Below are 7,524 nucleotides of genomic sequence, written 5' to 3' on the forward strand. Positions count from 1 at the left end.
ATCATGCTACTCTATTATGAAAATTTGAAATAAACTAACTGCTTTCTGACCACAATTTGTTAAAACTTTTACTTAAATGTATGATTAAGGGTTTGTAATGGATATATTTACAGTATAAAACACATCTTTTCTCTTCATTTCATGCAATCATGATGACAGAATAATATTGATACTTAACCTTGTGTAACCATGCAAACATAGCTCAGTTGAGGTCTTAGTGACTTTTGATATACCTTGCCGAAATAGCTCAGTTGGGAGAGCGTTAGACTGAAAATCTAAAGGTCCCTGGTTCGATCCCGGGTTTCAGCATGTTTGAGTGCATTTTTCTTTTTTCCTTGAGTAGTGATCAGAATTTAATTATTTCAAATTTAAAGAACATCATTTCTTAACATAGTTGAGTATTCAGTAGTAACTTCTAAATGATGAGAATGTTTATTTAACAACACGGTGCATAAATACAGCTTAAATATTGTTTTCATGTTGTCCGTCATGCTACTCTATTATGAAAATTTGAAGTAAACTAACTGCTTCCTGACCACAATTTGTTAAAACTTTTACTTAAATGTATGATTAAGGGCTTGTAATTTATATATTTACAGTATAAAATACATCTTTTCTCTTCATTTCATGCAATCATGATGACAGAAAAATATTGATACTTAACCTTGTGTAACCATGCAAACATAGCTCAGTTGATGTCTTAGTGACTTTTGCCATACACAGACCATGCCGAAATAGCTCAGTTGGGAGAGCGTTAGACTGAAGATCTAAAGGTCCCTGGTTTCGGCATGTTTGAGTGCATATTTTTTTTTTCCATGAGTAGTGATCAGAATTTAATTATTTCAAATTTAATCAACATCATTTCTTAACATAGTTGAGTATTCAGTAGTAACTTCTAAATGATGAGAATGTTTATTTAACAACACGGTGCATAAATACAGCTTAAATATTGTTTTCATGTTTTAAGTCACGCTACTCTAACTATTATGAAAATTTGAAGTAATCTAACAATGCTTCCTGACCACAATTTGTTAAAACTTTTACTTAAATGTATGATTAAGGGTTTGTAATGGATATATTTACAGTATAAAACACATATTTTCTTTTCATTTTATGGAATCATGCTGACAGAAAAATATTGATACTTAACCTTGTGTAACCATGCAAACATAGCTCAGTTGAGGTCTTAGTGACTTTTGCCATACACAGACCTTGCCGAAATAGCTCAGTTGGGAGAGCGATAGACTGAAGATCTAAAGGTCCCTGGTTTTGGCATGTTTGAGTGCATTTTTCTTTTTTCCTTGAGTAGTGATCAGAATTTAATTATTTCAAATTTAAACAACATCATTTCTTAACATACTTGAGTATTCAGTAGTAACTTCTAAATGATGAGAATGTTTATTTAACAACACGGTGCATAAATACAGCTTAAATATTGTTTTCATGTTGTAAGTCACGCTACTCTAACTATTATGAAAATTTGAAGTAATCTAACAATGCTTCCTGACCACAATTTGTTAAAACTTTTACTTAAATATATGATTAAGGGTTTGTAATGGATATATTTACAGTATAAAACACATATTTTCTTTTCATTTCATGCAATCATGATGACAGAAAAATATTGATACTAAACCTTGTGTAACCATGCAAACATAGCTCAGTTGAGGTCTTAGTGACTTTTGCCATACACAGACTTTGCCAAAATAGCTCAGTTGGGAGAGCGTTAGACTGAAGATCTAAAGGTCCCGGGTTTCAGCATGTTTGAGTACCTTTTTTCTTCTTTCCTTGAGCAGTTATCAGTTTTTAAGTATTTCAAATGTAAACAACTTCATTTCTTAACATAGTTGAGTATTCAGTGGCAACTTCTAAATGATGAGAATGTTTATTTAACAACACGGTGCATAAATACAGCTTAAATATTGTTTTCATGATGTCCATCATGCTACTCTATTATGAAAATTTGAAATAAACTAACTGCTTTCTGACCACAATTTGTTAAAACTTTTACTTAAATGTATGATTAAGGGTTTGTAATGGATATATTTACAGTATAAAACACATCTTTTCTCTTCATTTCATGCAATCATGATGACAGAAAAATATTAATACTTAACCTTGTGTAACCATGCAAACATAGCTCAGTTGAGGTCTTAGTGACTTTTGTCATACACATACCTTTCCAAAATAGCTCAGTTGGGAGAGCGTTAGACTGAAGATCTAAAGGTCCCGGGTTTCAGCATGTTTGAGTACCTTTTTTCTTCTTTCCTTGAGCAGTTATCAGTTTTTAAGTATTTCAAATGTAAACAACATCATTTCTTAACATAGTTGAGTATTCAGTGGTAACTTCTAAATGATGAGAATGTTTATTTAACAACACGGTGCATCAATACAGCTTAAATATTGTTTTCATGATGTCCATCATGCTACTCTATTATGAAAATTTGAAATAAACTAACTGATTCTTGACCACAATTTGTTTAAAACTTTTACTTAAATGTAAGATTAGGGGTTTGTAATGGATATATTTACAGTATAAAACACATCTTATCTCTTCATTTCATGCAATCATGATGACAGAAAAATATTGATACTTTACCGTGTGTAACCATGCAAACATAGCTCAGTTGAGGTCTTAGTGACTTTTGCCATACACGGACCTTGCCGAAATAGCTCAGTTGGGAGAGTGTTAGACTGAAGATCCAAAGGTTCCCGGTTTCGGCATGTTTGAGTGCATATTTCTTTTTTCCATGAGTAGTGATCAGAATTTAATTATTTCAAATTTAAACAACATCATTTCTTAACATAGTTGAGTATTCAGTAGTAACTTCTAAATGATGAGAATGTTTATTTAACAACACGGTGCATAAATACAGCTTAAATATTGTTTTCATGTTTTAAGTCACGCTACTCTAACTATTATGAATATTTTATGTAATCTAACAATGCTTCCTGACCACAATTTGTTAAAACTTTTACTTAAATGTATGATTAAGGGTTTGTAATGGATATATTTACAGTATAAAACATATTTTATTTTAATTTCATGCAATCATGATGACAGAAAAATATTGATACTAAACCTTGGGTAACCATGCAAACATAGCTCAGTTGATGTCTTAGTGACTTTTGCCATACACAGCCTTTGCCGAAATAGCTCAGTTGGGAGAGCGTTAGACTGAAGATCTAAAGGTCCCGGGTTTCAGCATGTTTGAGTAAATTTTTTCTTTTTGCCTTGAGTAGTTATCAGTATTTAATTATTTAAAATGTAAACAACATCATTTCTTAACATAGTTGAGTATTCAGTAGTATCTTCTAAATGATGAGAATGTTTATTTAACAACACGGTGCATAAATACAGCTTAAATATTGTTTTCATGTTGCCCGTCATGCTACTCTATTATGAAAATTTGAAGTAAACTAACTGCTTCCTGACCACAATTTGTTAAAACTTTAACTTAAATGTACAATTAAGGGTTTGTAATTTATATATATACAGTATAAAACACATCTTTTCTCTTCATTTCATGCAATCATGATGATAGAAAAATATTGATACTTAACCTTGTGTAACCATGCAAACATAGCTCAGTTGAGGTCTTAGTGACTTTTGCCATACACAGACTTGCCAAAACAGCTCAGTTGGGAGAGCGTTAGCTTGAAGATCTAAAGGTCCCTGGTTCGATCCCGGGTTTCGGCATGTTTGAGTGCATTTTTTCTTTTTTCCTTGAGTAGTGATGAGAATTTAATTATTTCAAATTTAAACAACATCATTTCTTAACATAGTTGAGTATTCAGTAGTAACTTCTAAATGATGAGAATGTTTATTTAACAACACGGTGCATATATACAGCTTAAATATTGTTTTCTTGTTGTAAGTCACGCTACTCTAACTATTATGAAAATTTGAAGTAATCTAACAATGCTTCCTGACCACAATTTGTTAAAACTTTTACTTAAATGTATGATTAAGGGTTTGTAATGGATATATTTACAGTATAAAACACATATTTTCTCTTCATTTCATGCAATCATGATGACAGAAAAATATTAATACTTAACCTTGTGTAACCATGCAAACATAGCTCAGTTGAGGTCTTAGTGACTTTTGTCATACACATACCTTGCCGAAATAGCTCAGTTGGGAGAGCGTTAGACTGAAGATCTAAAGGTCCCTTGTTCAATCCCGGGTTTCGGCATGTTTGCGTGCGTTTTTCTTTTTTCCTTGAGTAGTGATCAGAATTTAATTATTTCAAATTTAAACAACATCATTTCTTAACATAGTTGAGTATTCAGTAGTAACTTCTAAATGATGAGAATGTTTATTTAACAACACGGTGCATAAATACAGCTTAAATATTGTTTTCATGTTGTCCGTCATGCTACTCTATTATGAAAATTTGAAGTAAACTAACTGCTTCCTGACCACAATTTGTTTAAACTTTTACTTAAATGTATGATTAAGGGCTTGTAATTTATATATTTACAGTATAAAATACATCTTTTCTCTTCATTTCATGCAATCATGATGACTGAAAAATATTGATACTTAACCTTGTGTAACCATGCAAACATAGCTCAGTTGATGTCTTAGTGACTTTTTCCATACACAGACCATGCCGAAATAGCTCAGTTGGGAGAGCGTTAGACTGAAGATCTAAAGGTCCCTGGTTTTGGCATGTTTGAGTGCATTTTTCTTTTTTCCTTGAGTAGTGATCAGAATTTAATTATTTCAAATTTAAACAACATCATTTCTTAACATAGTTGAGTATTCAGTAGTAACTTCTAAATGATGAGAATGTTTATTTAACAACACGGTGCATAAATACAGCTTAAATATTGTTTTCATGTTTTAAGTCACGCTACTCTAACTATTATGAAAATTTGAAGTAATCTAACAATGCTTCCTGACCACAGTTTGTTAAAACTTTTACTTAAATGTATGATTAAGGGTTTGTAATAGATATATTTACAGTATAAAACACATATTTTCTTTTCATTTCATGCAATCATGATGACAGAAAAATATTGATACTAAACCTTGTGTAACCATGCAAACATAGCTCAGTTGAGGTCTTAGTGACTTTTGCCATACACAGACTTTGCCAAAATAGCTCAGTTGGGAGAGCGTTAGACTGAAGATCTAAAGGTCCCGGGTTTCAGCATGTTTGAGTACCTTTTTTCTTCTTTCCTTGAGCAGTTATCAGTTTTTAAGTATTTCAAATGTAAACAACATCATTTCTTAACATAGTTGAGTATTCAGTGGTAACTTCTAAATGATGAGAATGTTTATTTAACAACACGGTGCATAAATACAGCTTAAATATTGTTTTCATGATGTCCATCATGCTACTCTATTATGAAAATTTGAAATAAACTAACTGCTTTCTGACCACAATTTGTTAAAACTTTTACTTAAATGTATGATTAAGGGTTTGTAATGGATATATTTACAGTATAAAACACATATTTTCTCTTCATTTCATGCAATCATGATGACAGAAAAATATTAATACTTAACCTTGTGTAACCATGCAAACATAGCTCAGTTGAGGTCTTAGTGACTTTTGTCATACACATACTTTGCCGAAATAGCTCAGTTGGGAGAGCGTTAGACTGAAGATCTAAAGGTCCCTTGTTCAATCCCGGGTTTCGGCATGTTTGCGTGCATTTTTCTTTTTTCCTTGAGTAGTGATCAGAATTTAATTATTTCAAATTTAAACAACATCATTTCTTAACATAGTTGAGTATTCAGTAGTAACTTCTAAATGATGAGAATGTTTATTTAACAACACGGTGCATAAATACAGCTTAAATATTGTTTTCATGTTTTAAGTCACGCTACTCTATTATGAAAATTTGAAGTAAACTAACTGCTTCCTGACCACAATTTGTTTAAACTTTTACTTAAATGTATGATTAAGGGCTTGTAATTTATATATTTACAGTATAAAATACATCTTTTCTCTTCATTTCATGCAATCATGATGACAGAAAAATATTGATACTTAACCTTGTGTAACCATGCAAACATAGCTCAGTTGATGTCTTAGTGACTTTTGCCATACACAGACCATGCCGAAATAGCTCAGTTGGGAGAGCGTTAGACTGAAGATCTAAAGGTCCCTGGTTTCGGCATGTTTGAGTGCATATTTCTTTATTCCATGAGTAGTGATCAGAATTTAATTATTTCAAATTTAATCAACATCATTTCTTAACATAGTTGAGTATTCAGTAGTAACTTCTAAATGATGAGAATGTTTATTTAACAACACGGTGCATAAATACAGCTTAAATATTGTTTTCATGTTTTAAGTCACGCTACTCTAACTATTATGAAAATTTGAAGTAATCTAACAATGCTTCCTGACCACAATTTGTTAAAACTTTTACTTAAATGTATGATTAAGGGTTTGTAATGGATATATTTACAGTATAAAACACATATTTTCTTTTCATTTCATGGAATCATGCTGACAGAAAAATATTGATACTTAACCTTGTGTAACCATGCAAACATAGCTCAGTTGATGTCTTAGTGACTTTTGCCATACACAGACCTTGCCGAAATAGCTCAGTTGGGAGAGCGTTAGACTGAAGATCTAAAGGTCCCTGGTTTTGGCATGTTTGAGTGCATTTTTCTTTTTTCCTTGAGTAGTGATCAGAATTTAATTATTTCAAATTTAAACAACATCATTTCTTAACATAGTTGAGTATTCAGTAGTAACTTCTAAATGATGAGAATGTTTATTTAACAACACGGTGCATAAATACAGCTTAAATATTGTTTTCATGTTTTAAGTCACGCTACTCTAACTATTATGAAAATTTGAAGTAATCTAACAATGCTTCCTGACCACAGTTTGTTAAAACTTTTACTTAAATGTATGATTAAGGGTTTGTAATGGATATATTTACAGTATAAAACACATATTTTCTTTTCATTTCATGCAATCATGATGACAGAAAAATATTGATACTAAACCTTGTGTAACCATGCAAACATAGCTCAGTTGAGGTCTTAGTGACTTTTGCCATACACAGACTTTGCCAAAATAGCTCAGTTGGGAGAGCGTTAGACTGAAGATCTAAAGGTCCCGGGTTTCAGCATGTTTGAGTACCTTTTTTCTTCTTTCCTTGAGCAGTTATCAGTTTTTAAGTATTTCAAATGTAAACAACATCATTTCTTAACATAGTTGAGTATTCAGTGGTAACTTCTAAATGATGAGAATGTTTATTTAACAACACGGTGCATAAATACAGCTTAAATATTGTTTTCATGATGTCCATCATGCTACTCTATTATGAAAATTTGAAATAAACTAACTGCTTTCTGACCACAATTTGTTAAAACTTTTACTTAAATGTATGATTAAGGGTTTGTAATGGATATATTTACAGTATAAAACACATCTTTTCTCTTCATTTCATGCAATCATGATGACAGAATAATATTGATACTTAACCTTGTGTAACCATGCAAACATAGCTCAGTTGAGGTCTTAGTGACTTTTGATATACCTT

General features: G+C 31.4%; 1 non-coding gene across 1 annotated transcript; it reads left to right on the top strand.

Moving 5' to 3' along the window:
• The first annotated feature begins 236 nt into the window (after positions 1-236).
• TRNAF-GAA (transfer RNA phenylalanine (anticodon GAA)) lies at positions 237-309 on the top strand. Its single transcript has one exon. It is a non-coding gene; the product is annotated as a tRNA-Phe (tRNA).
• Positions 310-7,524: the final 7,215 nt, after the last annotated feature.

Source organism: Taudactylus pleione, unplaced genomic scaffold, assembly GCF_031769625.1.
Source record: "Taudactylus pleione unplaced genomic scaffold, aTauple2 ptg000815l, whole genome shotgun sequence".
In the NCBI taxonomy this organism is placed as follows: domain Eukaryota; kingdom Metazoa; phylum Chordata; class Amphibia; order Anura; family Myobatrachidae; genus Taudactylus; species Taudactylus pleione.